Source organism: Pristiophorus japonicus, chromosome 10, assembly GCF_044704955.1.
Source record: "Pristiophorus japonicus isolate sPriJap1 chromosome 10, sPriJap1.hap1, whole genome shotgun sequence".
In the NCBI taxonomy this organism is placed as follows: domain Eukaryota; kingdom Metazoa; phylum Chordata; class Chondrichthyes; family Pristiophoridae; genus Pristiophorus; species Pristiophorus japonicus.
In genome coordinates this window covers 219,605,509-219,625,399 of record NC_091986.1, presented here as the reverse complement: position 1 = coordinate 219,625,399, position 19,891 = coordinate 219,605,509, and the positions used below count along the sequence as shown (strand labels likewise).

At 49.0% G+C, this 19,891-nt stretch overlaps 2 protein-coding genes across 2 annotated transcripts in view; both read right to left on the bottom strand.

Annotated features, from left to right (window-relative positions):
* phox2a (paired like homeobox 2A) overlaps window positions 1-19,891 on the bottom strand; it is a 250,471-nt gene that overhangs the window by 225,451 nt on the left and 5,129 nt on the right. The gene's annotated exons all lie outside the window — the stretch shown is intronic.
* The window catches only part of clpb (ClpB family mitochondrial disaggregase), a 212,643-nt gene continuing 210,975 nt past the window's right edge, over window positions 18,224-19,891 (bottom strand). The window contains exon 17 of the transcript XR_011595709.1: window positions 18,224-19,404. The gene's annotated coding sequence lies outside the window, so the exon portion shown is untranslated. The remainder of the gene's footprint in view (window positions 19,405-19,891) is intronic.

The following is a 19,891-nucleotide window of genomic DNA, read 5'->3' as shown; positions in this document are numbered from 1 at the left end:
GAGACCTGGGTGTCATGGTACATCAGTCATTGAAGGTTGGCATGCAGGTGCAGCAGGCGGTTAAGAAAGCAAATGGCATGTTGGCCTTCATAGCAAGGGGATTTGAGTACAGGGGCAGGGAGGTGTTGCTACAGTTGTACAGGGCATTGGTGAGGCCACATCTGGAGTATTGTGTACAGTTTTGGTCTCCTAACCTGAGGAAGGACATTCTTGCTATTGAGGGAGTGCAGCGAAGGTTCACCAGACTGATTCCCGGGATGGCGGGACTGACCTATCAAGAAAGACTGGATCAACTGGGCTTGTATTCACTGGAGTTCAGAAGAATGAGAGGGGACCTCATAGAAACATATAAAATTCTGACGGGGTTAGACAGGTTAGATGCAGGAAGAATGTTCCCAATGTTGGGGAAGTCCAGAACCAGGGGTCACAGTCTAAGGATAAGGGGTAAGCCATTTAGGACCGAGATGCGGAGGAACTTCTTCACCCAGAGAGTGGTGAACCTGTGGAATTCTCTACCACAGAAAGTTGTTGAGGCCAATTCACTAAATATATTCAAAAAGGAGTTAGATGAGGTCCTTACTGCTAGGGGGATCAAGGGGTATGGCGAGAAAGCAGGAATGGGGTACTGAAGTTGAATGTTCAGCCATGAACTCATTGAATGGCGGTGCAGGCTAGAAGGGCCGAATGGCCTACTCCTGCACCTATTTTCTATGTTTCTATGTTTCTATGTCCTCGTTCAGGCCAACATCCCCAGCATCGAAGCACTGACCACACTCGACCAGCTTCATTTGGTGGGCCACATAGTCACATGCCAGACACAAGACTCCTACAAAATCATCGATAGGTCTATTGCTATCAGCGAAGTTACATTGATTTGTGGACTCTTATCAGACGGGTTCTGAGTGGTAAGTACAACTGTCCATCTCCCATCATTGTGTTGTTCCATTTTGCCCTCTACCCCAGTCTATCCGATGCCTAGGGTGGCTGTACTGGCTTCTTTACCTCTTCCTCAGGGACTTTTAAACAAAACTGCTGACTTCGACTGTTTAAGTGTTACTAAGGTTAAGCTATAAGTGTGCTATACCTATACAAGCAGGTGTTACATACATAGGCAATTTATAAGTTCACTACCTTCAGCATAATTCTGACCCTTTATTTGCAACCTTACAATTTATCCCTCACACTGTGTCTCGGGAGCTTCCTATCAACAAGATCAGGCATTGACGACGAGATCCAACACCGCTTCCAGTGCGCCTGTGCAGCCTTCGGCAGCCTGAGGAAAAGAGTGTTTGAAGACCAGGCCCTCAAAACTGCCACGAAGCTCATGGCCTACAGGGCTGTAATAATACCCGCCCTCCTGTATGGCTCAGAGACGTGGACCATGTACAGTAAACACCTCAAGTCGCTGGAGAAATATCACCAATGATGTCTCCGCAAGATCCTACAAATCCCCTGGGAGGACAGACGCACCAACATTAGTGTCCTCGACCAGGCCAACATCCCCAGCATCGAAGCACTGACCACACCTGATCAGCTCCGTTGGGCGGGGCCACATAGTTTGCATGCCAGACACAAGATTCCCAAAGCAAGTGCTCTACTCGGAACTCCTACACGGCAAATGAGCCAAAGGTGGGCAGAGGAAACATTTCAAGGACACCTTCAAAGCCTCCCTGATAAAGTGCAACATCTCCACCAACACCTGGGAGTCCCTGGCCAAAGACCGCCCGAAGTGGAGGAAGAGCATCTGGGAGGGTGCTGAGCACCTCAAGTCTCGTCGCTGAGAGCATGCAGAAACCAAGCGCAGGCAGCGGAAGGAGCGTGCGGCAAACCAGACTCCCCACCCACCCTTTCCTTCAACCACTGTCTGTCCCCCCTGTGACAGAGACTGTAATTCCCATATTGGACTGTTCAGTCACCTGAGAACTCACTTTTAGAGTGAAAGCAAGTCTTCCTCGATTCCGAGGGACTTCCTATGATGATGAAATTGTGGGAATTTGCTGTGCACAAATTGGCTGCCGTGTTTCCTACACGACAACATATCAAATAATACTTAATTGGCTGTAAAGTGCTTTGGGATGTCCTGAAGTGGTGAAAGGCTCTGTAGAAATGTGAATCTTTCTTTATTATTGTGCTGTCACAGTATAAAGTGGATGGTGGATGGGTTTCAGTGTCAGGCTCAGACATTTCTCTTATTTTCTTTCAATCAATGTTTCTTTAACCTGCAGTTACCAGCTCCACCAGATCAGTCAGTGTTTCTGAGACAAATACAGCAGATTGGGAGAGAGGGGCGGGACTTGCTGACTACCTGGGAGGGCTCCGTCAATGCCCCAAGCAGCTCCACAGGAATGGGAAAAGCATCGTGAATATCTATGGGCCAGCTGTCTCCAAATGCAGGGAATGTGGCTGGTGAATCTCCTCCGGACTCCTGGCCAGCATCCCAATCTTCCACCCTCTGTAAGCTGATCCAAAACTCTGCTGCCGTGTACATAAGAACATAAGAAATAGGAGCAGGAGTCGGCCATACGGCCCCTCAAGCCTGCTCCGCCATTCAATACGATCAAGGCTGATCCGATGATGGGCTCAGGTCCACTTCCCTGCCCGCTCCCCTTATTCCCTTATCGGTTAAGAAAATCGCTGTCTTAAATTTATTCAATGACCCAGCTTCCACAGCTCTCTGAGGCAGTGAATTCCACAGATTTACAACCCTCTGAGAAAAGAAATTCCTCCTCATCTCAGTTTTAAATGGGCAGCCCCTTATTCTGAGATCATGCTCCCTAGTTCTAGTCTCCCCCATCAGTGGAAACATCCTCTCTGCATCCACCCTGTCAAGCCCCCTCATAACCTTATACATTTCGAAAAGATCACCTCTCATTCTTCTGAATTCCAATGAGTAGAGGCCCAACCTACTCAACCTTTCCTCATAAGTCAACCCCCTCATCTCCGGAATCAACCTAGTGACCCTACTCTGAACTGCCTTCACAGCAAGTATATCCTTTCGTAAAAATGGAAACCAAAACTGTACGCAGTATTCCAGGTGTGGCTTCATCAATACCTTGTATAACTGTAGCAAGACTTCCATGCTTTTATATTTATGTATCCTAACTCGCACCAAGTCCCGGTCACCCATCACCCTGTGCTCACTGACCTACATTGGCTCCTGGTTCGGCAATGCCTCGATTTAAAAATTCTCATCCTTGTTTTCAAATCCCTCCATGGCGTCGCCCCTCCCTATCTCTGTAACCTCCTCCAGCCCCACAACTCTCCGACATATCTGCACTCCTCTAATTCTGGTCTCTTGAGCATCCTCGATTTCCATCGCTCCACCATTGGTGACTGAGCCTTCAGTCACCTGGGCTCTAAGCTCTGGAATTACCTCCCTAAACCTCTCCTCCTTTAAGAACATAAATATTAGGAGCAGGAGTAGAACATTTTGCCCCTCGAGCTTGCTCCGCCATTCAGTAAGATCATGGCTGATCTTCTACTTCAACTCCACTTTCCTGCACTGTCCCCATATCCCTTGATTCCCTTAATATCCAAAGATCTATCATAGAAACATAGAAAATAGGTGCAGGAATATGCCATTCGGCCCTTTGAGCCTGCACCACCATTCGATAAGATCATGGCTGATCATTCCCTCAGTACCCCTTTCCTGCTTTCTCTCCATACCCCTTGATCCTGTTAGCGGTAAGGACCATATCTAACTCCCTCTTGAATATATCAAATGAACTGGCATCAACAAGTCTCTGCGGCAGGGAATTCCACAGGTTAACAACTCTCTGAGTGAAGAAGTTTCTCCTTATCTCAGTCCTAAATGGCCTACTCCTTATCCTTAGACTGAGTCCCCAAGTTCTGGACTTCCCCAACATCGGGAACAATCTACCCGCATCTAACCTATCCAGTCCCGTCAGAATCTTGTATGTTTCTATGAGATCCCCTCCCATCCTTCTAAACTCCAAAGTATAAAGGCCCAGTTGATCCAGCCTCTCCTCATATGTCAGTCCGACTATCCCGGGAATCAGTCTGGTGAACCTTCACTGCACTCCCTCAATAGCAAGATCGTCCTTCCTCAGATTAGAAGACCAAAATTAAACACAATATTCCAGGTGAGGCCTCACCAAGGCCCTGTACAACTGCAGTAAGACCTCCCTGCTCCTATACTCAAATCCCCCAGCTATGAAGGCCAACATACCATTTGCTTTCTTCACCGCCTGCTGTACCTGCATGCCAACTTTCAATGACTGATGTACCATGACACCCAGGTCTCGTTGCATCTCCCCTTTTCCTAATCTGCCGCCATTCAGATAATATTCTGTCTTCGCGTTTTTGCCCCCAAAGTAGATAACCTCACATTTATCCACATTATACTGCATCTGCCATGCATTTTCCCACTCACCTAACCTGTCTAAGTCATCCTGCAGCCTCTTAGCATCCTCTTCACAGCTCATTCCGCCACCCAGTTTAGTGTCATCTGCAAACTTGGAGATATTACACTTTCTGTGTTGAATATATTCAAATACTGAGCCGCCACAGCCCTCTGGGGAAGAGAATGCTAAAGATTCACCACCCTCTGAGTGAAGACATTTAGACTAACTCTTTGACCAAGATTTCAGTCACCTCTAATAGCTCTTTCTTTGGCTCCATGTTATTTTTGATTACGCCTCTGTGAAGCATTTTGGGTGCTATATAAATGCAAGCCGCTGTTGTGGCTGCACCGTGTGTTCCGGCAGGTTGCAGGTTCAATCCCCGAACGGGAGGTTTCAATTAGCCTCAATACGGCTGGGTTAGCGAGGTAAGAATGGATGAGGATTCCTGCTCCCGACCACAATCCAGTTCCCGAACTGGAAAGTGCGTGCTAATGGACTTACTGTGAAGACTTATTGGATTCCATGCTGATGCCACTTTAGTTGAATAGCCCTAGTGTGCTTAGACTCACACAGCCAATGAAATATTTTTTGAAATGAAGTCACTGTTGTAATTTAGGAAATGCGGCAGCCAATTTGCGCACAGCAAGCTCCCACAAACAGTGACATTTGAAGGATAAATATTGGCCAGGACAACGGGGAGAACTCCCCTGCTCCTCTTTGAAATAGTGTCATGGGATCTTTTACGTCCACCTGAGAGAGCAGACGGGGCCTCGGTTTAACGTGACATCCGAAAGATGGCACCACCGACAGTGCGGCGGTTCCTTAGTACTGCCCCTCCGACAATGCAGTGCTCCCGCAGAACTTCACCTCCAACAGATTAGTGCTCTCTCAGTACTGCGCCTCCGACAGTGCGGCGTTCCCTCAGTATTGCCCCTCCGACAGTGCAGCGCTCCCTCAGTACTGCACCTCCGACAGTGCAGCGCTCCCTCAGTACTGCACCTCCGGACAGTGCAGCACTCCCTCAGTACTGCCCCTCCGACAGTGCAGCGCTCCCTCAGTACTGCACCTCCGGACAGTGCAGCACTCCCTCAGTACTGCCCCTCCGACAGTGCAGCGCTCCCTCAGTATTGCCCCTCCGACAGTGCAGCGCTCCCTCAGTACTGCCCCTCCGACAATGCAGTGCTCCCGCAGAACTTCGCCTCCAATAGATTAGTGCTCTCTCAGTACTGCCCCTCCGACAGTGCGGCGTTCCCTCAGTACTGCCCCTCCGACAGTGCAGCGCTCCCTCAGTACTGCCCCTCCGACAATGCAGTGCTCCCGCAGAACTTCACCTCCAATAGATTAGTGCTCTCTCAGTACTGCCCCTCCGACAGTGCGGCGTTCCCTCAGTACTGCCCCTCCGACAGTGCAGCACTCCCTCAGTACTGCCCCTCCGACAGTGCAGCACTCCCTCAGTACTGCCCCTCCGACAGTGCGGCGCTCCCTCAGTACTGCCTCTCCGACAGTGCAGCACTCCCTCAGTACTGCCCCTCCGACAGTGCAGCTCTCCCTCAGTACTGCCCCTCCAACAGTGCAGCTCTCCCTCAGTACTGCCCCTCCAACAGTGCAGCTCTCCCTCAGTACTGCCCCTCTGACAGTGCAGTGCTCCCTCAGTATTGCCGCTTAGACAGTGCGGCACTCCCTCAGCACTGCCCTTCTGACAGTGCAGCGCTCCCTCAGTACTGCACTGTAGCGTCAGCCTGGATTATGAGGTGTCTCTGGAGTGGGTCGGTGCAACGTGTCGTGGTGAGTGTCCGTGTCCAATTGAAGGGCGGGAAACGCCCAGCCATGTTTCTATACATCCTCCCTTTTCAGACTCGGGTTGCAATCTGGAGAGAGCTCTGTGAGCTGTGTAACATTAGGGTGAGGTACTGGTGGGTACAGTCTGTTACTGGCAGTGGGCGCAATTTGGGGGGGGGGCGGGTGGACTACGGACAAGAAGCATATCGGCACTATGATTTGCACAGGCCTTTGGTGAGACCACACCTCGAGTACTGTACACAGTTTTGTATCTGTGGAAGGACATATTTGCCTTGGAGGCGGTGTCAGGAAAGTTCACTAAATTGATTCCTGGGATGAGAGGGTTGCCCTATGAGGAGAGATTGAATAGATTGGGCCGATACTCTCTGGAGTTTAGAAGAATGAGAGGTGATCTCATTGAAACATATATGATTGTGAAGGAGATTGACAGGATAGATGCTGAGAGGGTGTTTCCCCCGGGCTGGAGAGTTTAGAACCAGGGGGTCACAGTCTCAGGATAAGGGGTCGGCCATTTAAGATTGAGATGAGGAGGAATTTCTTCACTCGGGGGGTTGTGAATCTTTGGAATTCTCTGTCCCACAGGTCTGTAGAGGCTCAGTCGCTGAGTATATTCAAGGCCGAGATCGATAGGTTTTTGTATTCTAGGAAAATCAAGGGATAGGGAGATCGGGCGGGAAACTGGAGTTGAAGTTGAAGATCAGCCGTGATCTTATTGAATGGTGGAGCAGGCTCGAGGGGCCGAATGGCCTACGCCTAATTCTATTGTTCTTATGATACAGTGCTCTGGTTTAACCGATTTTTCCTACAGTTTGGATACCAGTCACCCCAGGGGCTTGATCTGCCTCGTTCCCACCCTGCCTGGTAAAATCGGGCAGCAGGAAGCCGCTGCTGGAGCCTCAGGGGAACAGTTCCCCCCAGCACAAGCTATAGGAGGGGAGTCCCTGTCGGTACGAGAGCAAGAGAGAAGGGAGAGGGGGGCGTCCAGGGATCAGGGGAGGCCAAAGCTTTCCGTCCAACTACTTTTGGCCAATGATCTTTTTAAGCTGTGTGACCGAGCAGCACTCTGGAGGTCCCATGCAGGACGCTCAGCAGCTTTTCAATGGAAAGACTTCGCGGGATTGGAAATCTGAATGGTCTGTGCACCCGACAAAACAATTCGTGGGACTGCAAATGTTGGAATCAATTTTTAAAGATGAAATAGCCGCGCATTTGGAAAGGAGTGACAGGATCGGTCCAAGTCAGCATGGATTTATGAAAGGGAAATCATGCTTGACAAATCTTCTAAAATTTTTTGAGGATGTAACTAGTAGAGTGGACAAGGGAGAACCAGTGGATGTGGTGTATTTGGATTTTCAAAAGGCTTTTGACAAGGTGCCACACAAGAGATTGGTGTGCAAAATCAAAGCACATGGTATTGGGGGTAATGTACTGACATGGATAGAGAACTGGTTGGCAGACAGGAAGCAGAGAGTCGGGATAAACGGGTCCTTTTCAGAATGGCAGGCAGTGACTAGTGGAGTTGGTGGGAGTTGTGTACAGACCTCCAAACAGTAGTAGTGATGTTGGGGAGGGCATCAAGCAGGAAATTAGGGGTGCATGCAATAAAGGTGCTGCAATTATAATGGGTGACTTTAATATGCATATAGATTGGGCTAACCAAACTGGAAGCAATACGGTGGAGGAGGATTTCCTGGAGTGCATAAGGAATGGTTTTTTAGACCAATATGTCGAGGAACCAACGAGGGGGGAGGCCATCTTAGACTGGGTATTGTGTAATGAGAGAGGATTAATTAGCAATCTCGTTGTGCGAGGCCCCTTGGGGAAGAGTGACCATAATATGGTGGAATTCTGCATTGGGATGGAGAATGAAACAGTTAATTCAGAGACCATGGTCCAGAACTTAAAGAAGGGTAAATTTGAAGGTATGAGGCGTGAATTGGCTAGGATAGATTGGCGAATGATACTTAAGGGGTTGACTGTGGATGGGCAATGGCAGACATTTAGAGACCGCATGGATGAACGACAACAATTGTACATCCCTGTCTGCCGTAAAAATAAAAAAGGGAAGGTGGCTCAACCGTGGCTATCAAGGGAAATCAGGGATAGTATTTAAGCCAAGGAAGTGGCATACAAATTGGCCAGAAATAGCAGCGAACCTGGGGACTGGGAGAAATTTAGAACTCAGCAGAGGAGGTCAAAGGGTTTGATTAGGGCAGGGAAAATAGAGTACGAGAAGAAGCTTGCAGGGAACATTAAGACAGATTGCAAAAGTTTCTCTAGATATGTAAAGAGAAAAAGGTTAGTAAAGACAAACGTAGGTCCCCTGCAGTGAGAATCAGGGGAAGTCATAACGGGGAACAAAGAAATGGCAGACCAATTGAACAAGTACTTTGGTTCGGTATTCACTGAGGAGGACACAAACAACCTTCCAGATATAAAAGGGGTCAGAGGGTCTAGTAAGGAGGAGGAACTGAGGGAAATCCTTATTAGTCGGGAAATTGTGTTGGGGAAATTGATGGGATTGAAGGCCGATAAATCCCCAGGGCCTGATGACTGCATCCCAGAGTACTTAAGGAGGTGGCCTTGGAAATAGCGGATGCATTGACAGTCATTTTTCAACATTCCATTGACTCTGGATCAGTTCCTATCGAGTGGAGGGTAGCCAATGTAACCCCACTTTTTAAAAAAAGGAGAGAGAAAACAGGGAATTATAGACCGGTCAGCCTGACATCGGTAGTGGGTAAAATGATGGAATCAATTATTAAGGATGTCATAGCAGCGCATTTGGAAAGAGGTGACATGATAGGTCCAAGTCAGCATGGATTTGTGAAAGGGAAATCATGCTTGACAAATCTTCTGGAATTTTTTGAAGATGTTTCCAGTAGAGTGGACAAGGGAGAACCAGTTGATGTGGTATATTTGGACTTTCAGAAGGCTTTCGACAAGGTCCCACACAAGAGATTAATGTGCAAAGTTAAAGCACATGGGATTGGGGGTAGTGTGCTGACATGGATTGAGAACTGGTTGTCAGACAGGAAGCAAAGAGTAGGAGTAAATGGGTACTTTTCAAAATGGCAGGCAGGGACTAGTGGGGTACCGCAAGGTTCTGTGCTGGGGCTCCAACTGTTTACACTGTACAGTAATGATTTAGACAAGGGGATTAAATGTAGTATCTCCAAATTTGTGGATGACACTAAGTTGGGTGGCAATGTGAGCTGCGAGGAGGATGCTATGAGGCTGCAGAGCGACTTGGATAGGTTAGGCGAGTGGGAAAATGCATGGCAGATGAAGTATAATGTGGATAAATGTGAGGTTATCCACTTTGGTGGTAAAAACAGAGAGACAGACTATTATCTGAATGGTGACAGTTTAGGAAAAGGGAAGGTGCAACGAGACCTGGGTGTCATGGTACATCAGTCATTGAAGGTTGGCATGCAAGTACAGCAGGCGGTTCAGAAAGCAAATGGCATGTTGGCCTTCATCGCGAGGGGATTTGAGTACAGGGGCAGGGAGGTGTTGCTACAGTTGTACAGGGCCTTGGTGAGGCCACACCTGGAGTATTGTGTACAGTTTTGGTCTCCTAACCTGAGGAAGGACATTCTTGCTATTTGAGGGAGTGCAGCGAAGGTTCACCAGACTGATTCCCGGGATGGCGGGACTGACCTATCAAGAAAGATTGGATCAACTGGGCTTGTATTCACTGGAGTTCAGAAGAATGAGAGGGGACCTCATAGAAACGTTTAAAATTCTGATGGGTTTAGACAGGTTAGATGCAGGAAGAATGTTCCCAATGTTGGGGAAGTCCAGAACCAGGGGTCACAGTCTAAGGATAAAGGGTAAGCCATTTAGGACCGAGATGAGGAGAAACTTCTTCACCCAGAGAGTGGTGAACCTGTGGAATTCTCTAGCACAGAAAGTTGTTGAGGCCAATTCACTAAATATATTCAAAAAGGAGTTAGATGACGTCCTTACTACTAGGGGGATCAAGGGCTATGGCGAGAAAGCAGGAATGGGGTACTGAAGTTGCATGTTCAGCCATGAATTCATTGAATGGCGGTGCAGGCTAGAAGGGCCGAATGGCCTACTCCTGCACCTATTTTCTATGTTTCTATGATTCTATGAGTGCCACAGGGCTCATTGCTGGGACCCCAGCTATTTACAATATACATCAATGATTTAGATGAAGGAATTGAGTGTAATATCTCCAAGTTTGCAGATGACACTAAGCTGGGTGGCGGTGTGAGCTGTGAGGAGGATGCTAAGAGGTGCAGGGTGACTTGGACAGGTTAAGTGAGTGGGTAAATGCATGGCAGATGCAGTATAATGTGGATAAATGTGAGGTTATCCACTTTGGTGGCAAAAACACGAAGGCAGGATATTATCTGAATGGCGGTAGATTAGGAAAAGGGGAGGTACAGTGAGACCTGGGTGTCATCGTATATCCGTCATTGAAAGTTGGCATGCAGGTACAGCAGGCGGTGAAGAAGGCAAATGGTATGTTGGCCTTCATAGCTAGGGGATTTGAGTATAGGAGCAGGGGGGTCTTACTGCAGTTGTACAGGGCCTTGGTGAGGCCTCACCTGGAATATTGTGTTCAGTTTTGGTCTCCTAATCTGAGGAAGGACGTTCTTGCTATTGAGGGTGTGCAGCGAAGGTTCACCAGACTGATTCCCAGGATGGCAGGACTGACATATGAGGAGAGACTGGATCGACTGGGCCTGTATGCACTGGAGTTTCGAAAGATGAGAGGGGATCTCATTGAAACATATAAAATTCTGACGGGACTGGACAGGTTAGATGCAGGAAGAATATTCCCAATGTTGGGGAAGTCCGGAACCAGGGGACACAGTCTAAGGATAAGGGATAAGCCATTTGGACTGAGATCAGGAGAAACTTCTTCACTCAGAGAATTGTGAACCTATGGAATTCTCTGCCGCAGAGAGTTGTTGGTGCCAGTTCATTGGATATATTCAAAAGGGAGTTCGATATGGCCCTTACGGCTAAAAGGATCAAGGGGTATGGAGAGAAAGCAGGAAAGGGGTACTGTTATATATGTGGACTTGTATTTACTCTGTACAGCCACCAGAGGGCTTATTTCCCGGAGTCTCAAGGGATCCCATAATCCCTTGGGAGCACAGGTATTTAAGAAGGCTTCACAGGTTGGAGAGGCACTCTGGAGACCTGTAATAAAAGACTAAGGTCACACTTTACTTTGAGCTCACAATGTTCAGTCTGACTCTTTCTCCATACACAATAACTGGCGACGAGATACAGATGGCGAACCCAAAGATGCAGAGAACAGTGGGCATCCTGGAGAAATTTTCGGAGGGAGATGATTGGGAAACTTTTGTGGAGCGACTCGACCAATACTTCGTGGCCAACAAGCTAGATGGGGAAGAGAGCGCTGCCAAACGAAGGGCGATCCTCCTCACCGCCTGTGGGGCACCAACGTATGGCCTCATGAAGAATCTGCTCACTACAGTGAAACCCATGGAGAAATTGTATGCCGATTTGTGCACACTGGTCCGAGAGCATTTTAACCCGAAGGAAAGCGTTCTGATGGCGAGGTACCAGTTCTACACCTACAATAGATCTGAAGGCCAGGAAGTGGTGAGTTATGTCACCGAGCTAAGACGACTTGCAGGACATTGCGAATTTGAAGGACATTTGGAGCACATGCTCGGAGACTTTTTCGTACTTGGCATTGGCCATGAAACCATACTTCGCAAACTTTTGACTGCAGAGACCCCAACCTTGAGTAAGGCCATAGCGATAGCCCAGGCGTTCATTGCCACCAATGACAATACTAAGCAAATCTCTCAGCACACAAGTGCAGCTACAAGTACTGTGAACAAAGTGATGTTGTTTTCGAATCGTAACGTACAGGGCAGGTCACACATACCTGCAGCTACACGTCCGCAGATGTCTGAGTCCACCATCAAGGCTGATGAATGCAAGGCCATTAACACCTTGTTGGCGCTGCAGGGGTGATCATCGTTTCCATTCATGCCGATTCAAAGGGTACGTTTGCAAGGGCTGTGGAACAATGGGACACCTCCAACAAGTGTGCAGGCGAGCTGCTAAGCCTGTTAAACCTGCAAACCACCATGTTGCAGAAGAGGATCACGACGAAACAGAGCCTCAGATAGAGGAGGCAGAGGTACATGGGGTACACACATTCACCACGAATTGTCCCCCGATAATGCTGAATGTTGAACTAAATGGACTCCCAGTGTCAATGGAGCTGGACACGGGCACAAGCCAGTCCATTATGGGCAAAAAGACTTTGGAAAGGTTGTGGTGCAACAAGGTCTCAAGGCAAGTCTTAACTCCAATTTGCACGAAACTAAGAACTTACACTAAAGAACTGATTCCTGTAATCGGCAGTGCTACCGTAAAGGTATCCTATGGTGAAGTGGTGCACAAGCTACCACTCTGGGTTGCACTGGGCAATGGTCCCACGCTGCTTGACAGGAGCTGGCTGGGAAAATACGCTGGAACTGGGATGACATCCGATCCCTATCGTCCACTGATGACACTTCGTGTGCCCAGGTCTTAAACAAATTTCTTTGGCTGTTCGAACCAGGCATTGGGAAATTCCAAGGAGCAAAAGTGCAGATCCACCTAATTCCGGGGACGCAACTCATCCATCACAAGGTGAGAGCAGTACCGTACATGATGAGAGAAAGGGTAGAGATCGAGCTAGACCTCATTTCACCGATCGAGTTCAGCGAGTGGGCTAATCCTATTGTCCCAGTCCTCAAGGGAGACGGCACCGCCAGAATCTGTAGCGATTACAAAGTAACTATCAACCGTTTCTCCCTGCAGGACCAAAAGCCGCTGGTGGGAGGAAAGACTTTCAAGAAGCTGGATCTGACTTCTGCCTACATGATGCAGGAACTGGAGGAATCATCAAAGGCCCTCACCTGCATCAACACGCACAAATGTCTTTTTGTTTATAACAGATGCCCGTTTGGAGTCCGATCAAGGGCAGCGATATTCCAGAGAAACATGGAAAGTTTACTGAAGCCGGTCCTGCACACCGTGATCTTCCAGGACGACATCTTGGTCACAGGTCAGAACACAGTCGAGCATCTGCAGAACCTGGAGAGGTTCTTCGTTGACTCAACTGCGTGAGGCTCAGGTTAAAATACTGGAAGTGTGTTTTCCTGGCGCCTGAAGTGGCGTTCCTGGGAAGGAGGATTGTGGCGGACGGCATCAGGCCCACCAACGCGAAGACGGTGGCAATCGAGAACGCACCGAGGCCACAGAACGTGACGGAGCTGCGGTCATTTCTGGGACTCTTGAACTACTTTGGTAACTTCTTACCGAGTCTCAGCACCCTGCTAGAACCACTACACGTCTTACTATGAAAAGGGGAGAATGGGTTTGGGGCAAAAGCCAAGAAAATGCCTTTGTAAAAGCGAGAAAATTGTTATGCTCAAACAAATTGCTTGTGTTGTATGATCCATGTAAGCGTTTGGTACTAGCATGTGATGTGTCGTCATATGGCATCAAGTGTGTATTGCAACAAGCTAATGATTTCGGGAAACTGCAACGGTTGCTTATGCATCCAGGAGTCTGTCTAAGGCTGAGAGAGCCTACAGCATGATTGAAAAAGAAGCGTTAGCATATGTCTATGGGGTAAAGAAAATGCATCAATACCTGTTTGGGCTAAAATTCGAATTGGAAACTGACCATAAGCCACTTATATCCCTGTTTTCTGAGAGTAAAGGGATAAATACCAAAGCATCGGCCCACATCCAGAGATGGGCGTTCACATTGTCCGCATACAACTACACCATCCGCCACAGGCCAGGCACAGAAAACTGCGCTGATGCTCTCAGTAGGCTGCCATTGCCCACCACGGGGGTGGAAATAGTGCAGCCTGCAGATCTAGCCATGGTTACAGAAACATTTGAGAATGAGCAATCACCCGTCACTGCCCGGCAGATCAAAACCTGGACAAGCCAGGACCCTCTAGTCAAAAGCTGTGTGTTTCACGGGAGCTGGTCCAGTGTCCCAGTGGAAATGCAGGAAGAGATACAGCCATTCCAGCGGCGCAAAGATGAAATCTCTATACAGGCAGACTGTCTTCTGTCGGGCAATCGAGTAGTGGTCGCCAAGAAAGGCAGAGACACCTTCATCAATGACCTCCACAGTGCCCACCCAGGCATCGTAATGATGAAAGCGATAGCCAGATCCCATGTGTGGTGGCCCGGTATCGATGCGGACTTAAGAGTCCTGCGTTCACAGATGTAATATATGCTCGCAGTTAAGCAATATACCCAGGGAGGCGCCGCTAAGTTTATGGTTTTGGCCCTCCAAACCGTGGTCTAGGGTACACATCAACTATGCAGGCTCGTTCTTGGGTAAAATGTTCCTTGTGGTTGTAGACACGTACTTCAAGTGGATTGAATGTGAGATAATGTCAGCTAGCACGTCCGCTGCCACTACTGAAAGCCTGTGGGCTATGTTTGCCACACACGGCTTACCCGATGAACTGGTGAGCGACAATGGGCCATGTTTTACCAGTGCTGAGTTCAAAGAATTCATGACCCGTAACGGGATCAAACATGTCACATCTGCCCTGTTTAAACCAGCGCCCAATGGTCAGGCAGAGAGAGTAATGCAAACCATCAAGCAACGATTGAAGAGGGTAACTGAAAGCTCACTGCAGACGCGCCTATCCCGAGTCCTGCTTAGCTACCGCACGAGACCCCACTCACTCACTGGGATCCCATCTGCTGAACTGCTCATGAAAAGAGCACTTAAGACAAGGCTCTCGTTAGTTCACCCTGATCTACATGATCAGGTAGAGAGCAGACGGCTTCAACAAAGTGCATACCATGATAGCTCAAATGTGTCACGCGAGATTGAAATCAATGATCCTGTATTTGTATTAAATTATGGACAAGGTCCCAAGTGGCTTCCCGGCACTGTCGTGGCCTAAGAGGGGAGCAGGGTGTTTCGGGTCAAACTTTCAAATGGACTCATTCACCGGAAAAATTTGGACCAAATCAAACTCAGATTCACGGAGTACCCTGAGCAACCCACCTTGGACCCTACCTTTTTTGATCCCCCAACATACACACCAGTGGCAACCGATACCACGGTTGACCACAAAGCAGAACCCATCATCCACAGCAGCCCTGCAGGACCCAACACACCAGGCAGCCCAGCAAGGCCAGCTGCACAGCAGCCCAGTAAGGCCCCAACCAATGACTCAACAACACCAGCTTTCACACCGAGACGATCAACCAGGGCAAGAAGGGCCCCAGATCGACTCACACTGTAAATAGTTACACTATTGACTTGGAGGGGGGGGGGGGGGGAGGGGGAATGTTGTTATATATGTGGACTTGTATTTACTCTGTACAGCCATCAGAGGCTAATCCCCTGGAGTCCCAAGGGATCCCATAATCCCTTGGGAGCACAGGTATTTAAGGAGGCCTCACAGGTTGGAGAGGCACTCTGGAGACCTGCAATAAAAGACTAAGGTCACACGTTGAGCTCACAGTGTTCAGTCTGACTCTTTCTCCATACACTACAGGTACTAAGGTGAATGATCAGCCATGATTTTATTGAATGGAGTTGCAGGCTCGAAGGGCCGAATGGCCTACTCCTGCACCTATTTTCTATGTTTCTATGCTGTTCCTGGTCCACAAGGAAAATCTGTAAAAAATGTTTTTTATAAACTCATCTTCCCCCCGATGAGGTAATTGGAGCATGATTTGCATATTTAAAGGGACCCCGCACCAGCTTATGATTTAAACTTGCCGTCGGTCAGATCGCGCTGGGAACAGAGTGGGTCATTCCACCTCCCCCCCAGCCACTGCTAGGGGTGCCAACCCTTCAGGATTGCCCAGGAGTCTTTGGGAATTAACGATTGATCTAGCGGACGCTGCCTACCAGCAACACAAGAATACAAGAGCAGGGAGGTTACGCTTGAACTAGTTAGGCCACAGCTGGAGTACTGTGTGCAGTTCTGGTCACCACATTACAGGAAGGATGTGATTGCACTGGAGAGGGTACAGAGGAGATTTACGAGGATGTTACCTGGACTAGAGAATTTTAGCTATGAGGAAAGATTGGATAGACTGGGATTATTTTCTTTGGAACAGAGGAGGCAGAGGGGAAACTGTATTGAGGTGTATAAAATTATGAGGGGACTAGATAGTGTGGATAGGAAGGACCTATTTCCCTTAGCAGAGGGGTCACCAACCAGGGGGCATAGATTTAAAGTAATTGGGGTGAGGTTTAGAGGGGATTTGAGGGGAAATGTCTTCACCCAGAGGGTGCTGGGGGTCTGGAACTCACTGCCTGAAAGGGTGGTAGAGGCAGAAACCCTCACCACATTTAAAAAAGTACTTGGATGTGCACTTGAAGTGCCGTAACCTAAGGGCTACGGACCGAGAGCGGGAAAGTGGGATTAGGCTGGGTAGCTCTTGGTCGGCCAGCGTGGACACGATGGGCCGAAATGGCCTCCTTCCGTGCTGTAAATTTCTATTCTAAAACACCCGGGCGGAAAAATCACAGACGTTTCCGTAACTAAATAAAGGGTGTGCTTTTCATCATATTCTTTGAACACTTTTGCTTCTCAGTTTATAAAGATACTGGAGGATGTGGCAGAAGGTCTCGAACTAGGGGTCACAGTCTCAGGATAAAGGTTCGGCCATTTAGGACTGAGATGAGGAGAAATTTCTTCACTCGGAGGGTGGTGAATCTTTGGGATTCTCTGCCCCAGAGGGCTGTGGATGCTGAATCGTTGAGTATATGCAAGACAAAGCTTGTTAAATTTTTGGGAACTAAGTTAATTAAGGGATATGGGGATCGGGCGAGAAAGTGGAGCTGAGGTAGAAGATCAGCCATGATCTCATTGAATGTCGGAGCAGGCTCGAGGGCCCGAATAGCCTACTCCTGCTCCTAATTCTTAAGTGGGTTGGGTGGAGGGGGTGGTGGGGAAAGGCTGTTTGACCGGCCCAGGGTGGGTATTGGAATCGGGAGGTCGTGCGATTTAACCTCCAGGAATGTGCCCAGAGTTGGCGACCCTTGCCCCGCTCTCCACGTGTTTCACGCCAGGCCCGAGGGTGGGGAGGGGTGGCGCTGGGAAGTTAAAACCCACCCCACCTAGAGGAGTCTCCAAGCCCGCTGTTTTCCAGGCTGTGCTGTTGTGTACTGTGTAGCCTCAAGGCCACTTGCAACGTTTACGGCCATACTCCCATTAATTCTCAGATCCCTCAAGCCGCTGACATTAACGGACCACCAGTCCTTCTGATTTTACATCGTAGAATCTTACACCACAGAAGGACTCCATTCGGCCCATCGTGTCTGTGCCAACTCTTTGAAAGACCTCTCCAGTTATTCCCACTCCGCCCTGCTCTTTCCGCAGAGCCCCTTCCGGTATGTACCTAATTCCCTTGTGAAAGTCACTATTGAATCTGCTTCTACCGCCCTTTCAGGCAGCGCGTTCCCGATCACAACAACTCGCTGTTAAAGTTATTGTCTCCTCATTTGACTATAAGAGTAAAGACATCTTATTGCAATTATATAGGGTCCTGGTGAGATTGAAGGTGGGTGGTAAATCTTTGGAATTCTCAACCCCAGAGGGCTGTGGATGCTCATCGTTGAGTATATTCAAGGCTGAGATCGATAGATTTTTGGTTATTAAGCGAATTAAGTGATATGGGGACAGTGCAGAAACGTGGAATTGATGTGCACGCTCTCCCTCAGGTTAAGATGCTCCCGAACCAGTGTACACAGCTCCTCATATGACTTATCTGTGGGTTTCACCGGAGCCAAAAGATTCTTCATGAGGCTGTAGGTCGTTGCCCCGCAGACCGTGAGGAGGACCGCTTTCCTTTTTGCAGCGTTTCCTTCTCCGTCCAGCTCATTGGCTACAAAGTACTGGGGTCTAGCTGTTCGACATAGGCTTCCCAGTCCTCACCCTCCGAGAACTTCTCCAGGATGCCCACAGTTTGCTACATCTTTGCGTTGGATTCGTATACTCGTCGCCAGTTATTGTGTTCCTAACACAGATGAGGCTGCACACAGAGAGGTTAAAGCAACAGTGACCTCAGTCTTTAATAAGACACTCCAGAGTGAGGAACAGGCTTATATACAGTGCTCCAAGGGATGCTGGGATTCCTTGAAACTTCAGGGGATGAGGTCCCTGGTGGCGGAACATGGGAGTGCATGCTTTACAGATACACAACACATATCGCATCTGGTTTCTTTGCCAATCACCTTAAATCTTTGTCCTCTGGAAAGTGCGCCAGAGGGGGCGGTGCGGCCAATGAGGCAACAGCGTTAAGCAGGGCCCTTTGCAAACCATCCACGTCCTAGGAAACTCGAAGAGGAACAAGCCAGCGAGGAAGAAGTATGGGAGTAGGGCTTCGAGGGTAAAGGTTTCCAAGGCTCAGCGGGCAGGGATGGGGGATGGGGGATGGGTGTAGGGGGTTGTGCAGAGGGTATAGTTCACACGGTCCCCTGGATTAGACTCAATAAACCCAGTGACCACACCGAGCTCCACCAAGTAAAGGGGCGTCTGAGAGCAAAGCATCTCGTTTGGTTTGGCGACATCACCCGAAAACGCAGCGTCAGTTTCCACATGTACTCTGACAACACCCAGCTCTACCTCACCACCAATTCTCTCCACCCCTCCACGGTCTCTCAATTGTCAGACTGCTTGTCCAACATCCAGTTCTGGATGAGCAGAAATGTTCTCCAATTAAATATTGGGAAGACCGGAAGCCATTGTCTTTGGTCCCCGCCACAAACTGCGTTACCTAGCCACTGACTCCATCCCTCTTCCTAGCGTCTGACTGAGGCTGAATCAGAGTGTTTGCAACCTCAGTCATATTTGACCCTCCTTCTTGTGTATGGTAGTAGCAAAATAAATCAAAACATCAATAACCGTGTCGGATATCCGGGCCAAAGCTTCCGGTGTAACGGTATAACAGTCGAGCAGCGGGAGTCCGGAGGCCTATACAAGGCTCGTCGAGGAGTTCGGGCAGTCGAGCAGCGGGGAGTCCAAGGGACGTCGGAGGCCTATAAAAGGCTCGTGGAGGAGGAGTTCGGGCCGTCGAGCAGCGGGGAGTCCAGGGACGTCGGAGGCCTATAAAAGGCTCGTGGAGGAGGAGTTCGGGCCGTCGAGTAGCGGGGAGTCCAGGGACGTCGGAGGCTTATAAAAGGCTCATGGAGGAGGAGTTCGGGCAGTTGGAGAGGCCAGCTGGTGCAGCTGCAGCAGGGAAAGAAGGCAAAAAAGAACTAGAAAGAAATCAAAAGGTGATGTCACAGCCAAGGGGGTAAGTGATTGGTGAGTAGTTTTTCTTTTTCTTTTCTTTATCAGTAAGTAACATTTAGCATTATTGTTGCCAAATTAAGTTAATCTAGGGGTTAAGTCATGGCAGGAGAGCTCGTTATGCTCCTCCTGTACTATGTGGGAACTCAGGGATGCTTCCAGTGTCCCTGACGACTACATGTGCGGGAAGTGTATCCGGCTGCAGCTCCTGATAAACCGAATTGCGGCACTGGAGCTGTGGAGCATCCACGATGCTGAGAATGACGTGAATAGCACATTGAATGAGTTGGTCTTGCCGCAGGTAAAGGTTACACAGCCAGATAGGGGATGGGTGACCAACAGGAAGAGCTTTGGAAGGTAGTGCAGCAGTCATCCCCCTGCAAAACAGACACACCGCTTTGGGTACTGTTGAGGGGGATGACTC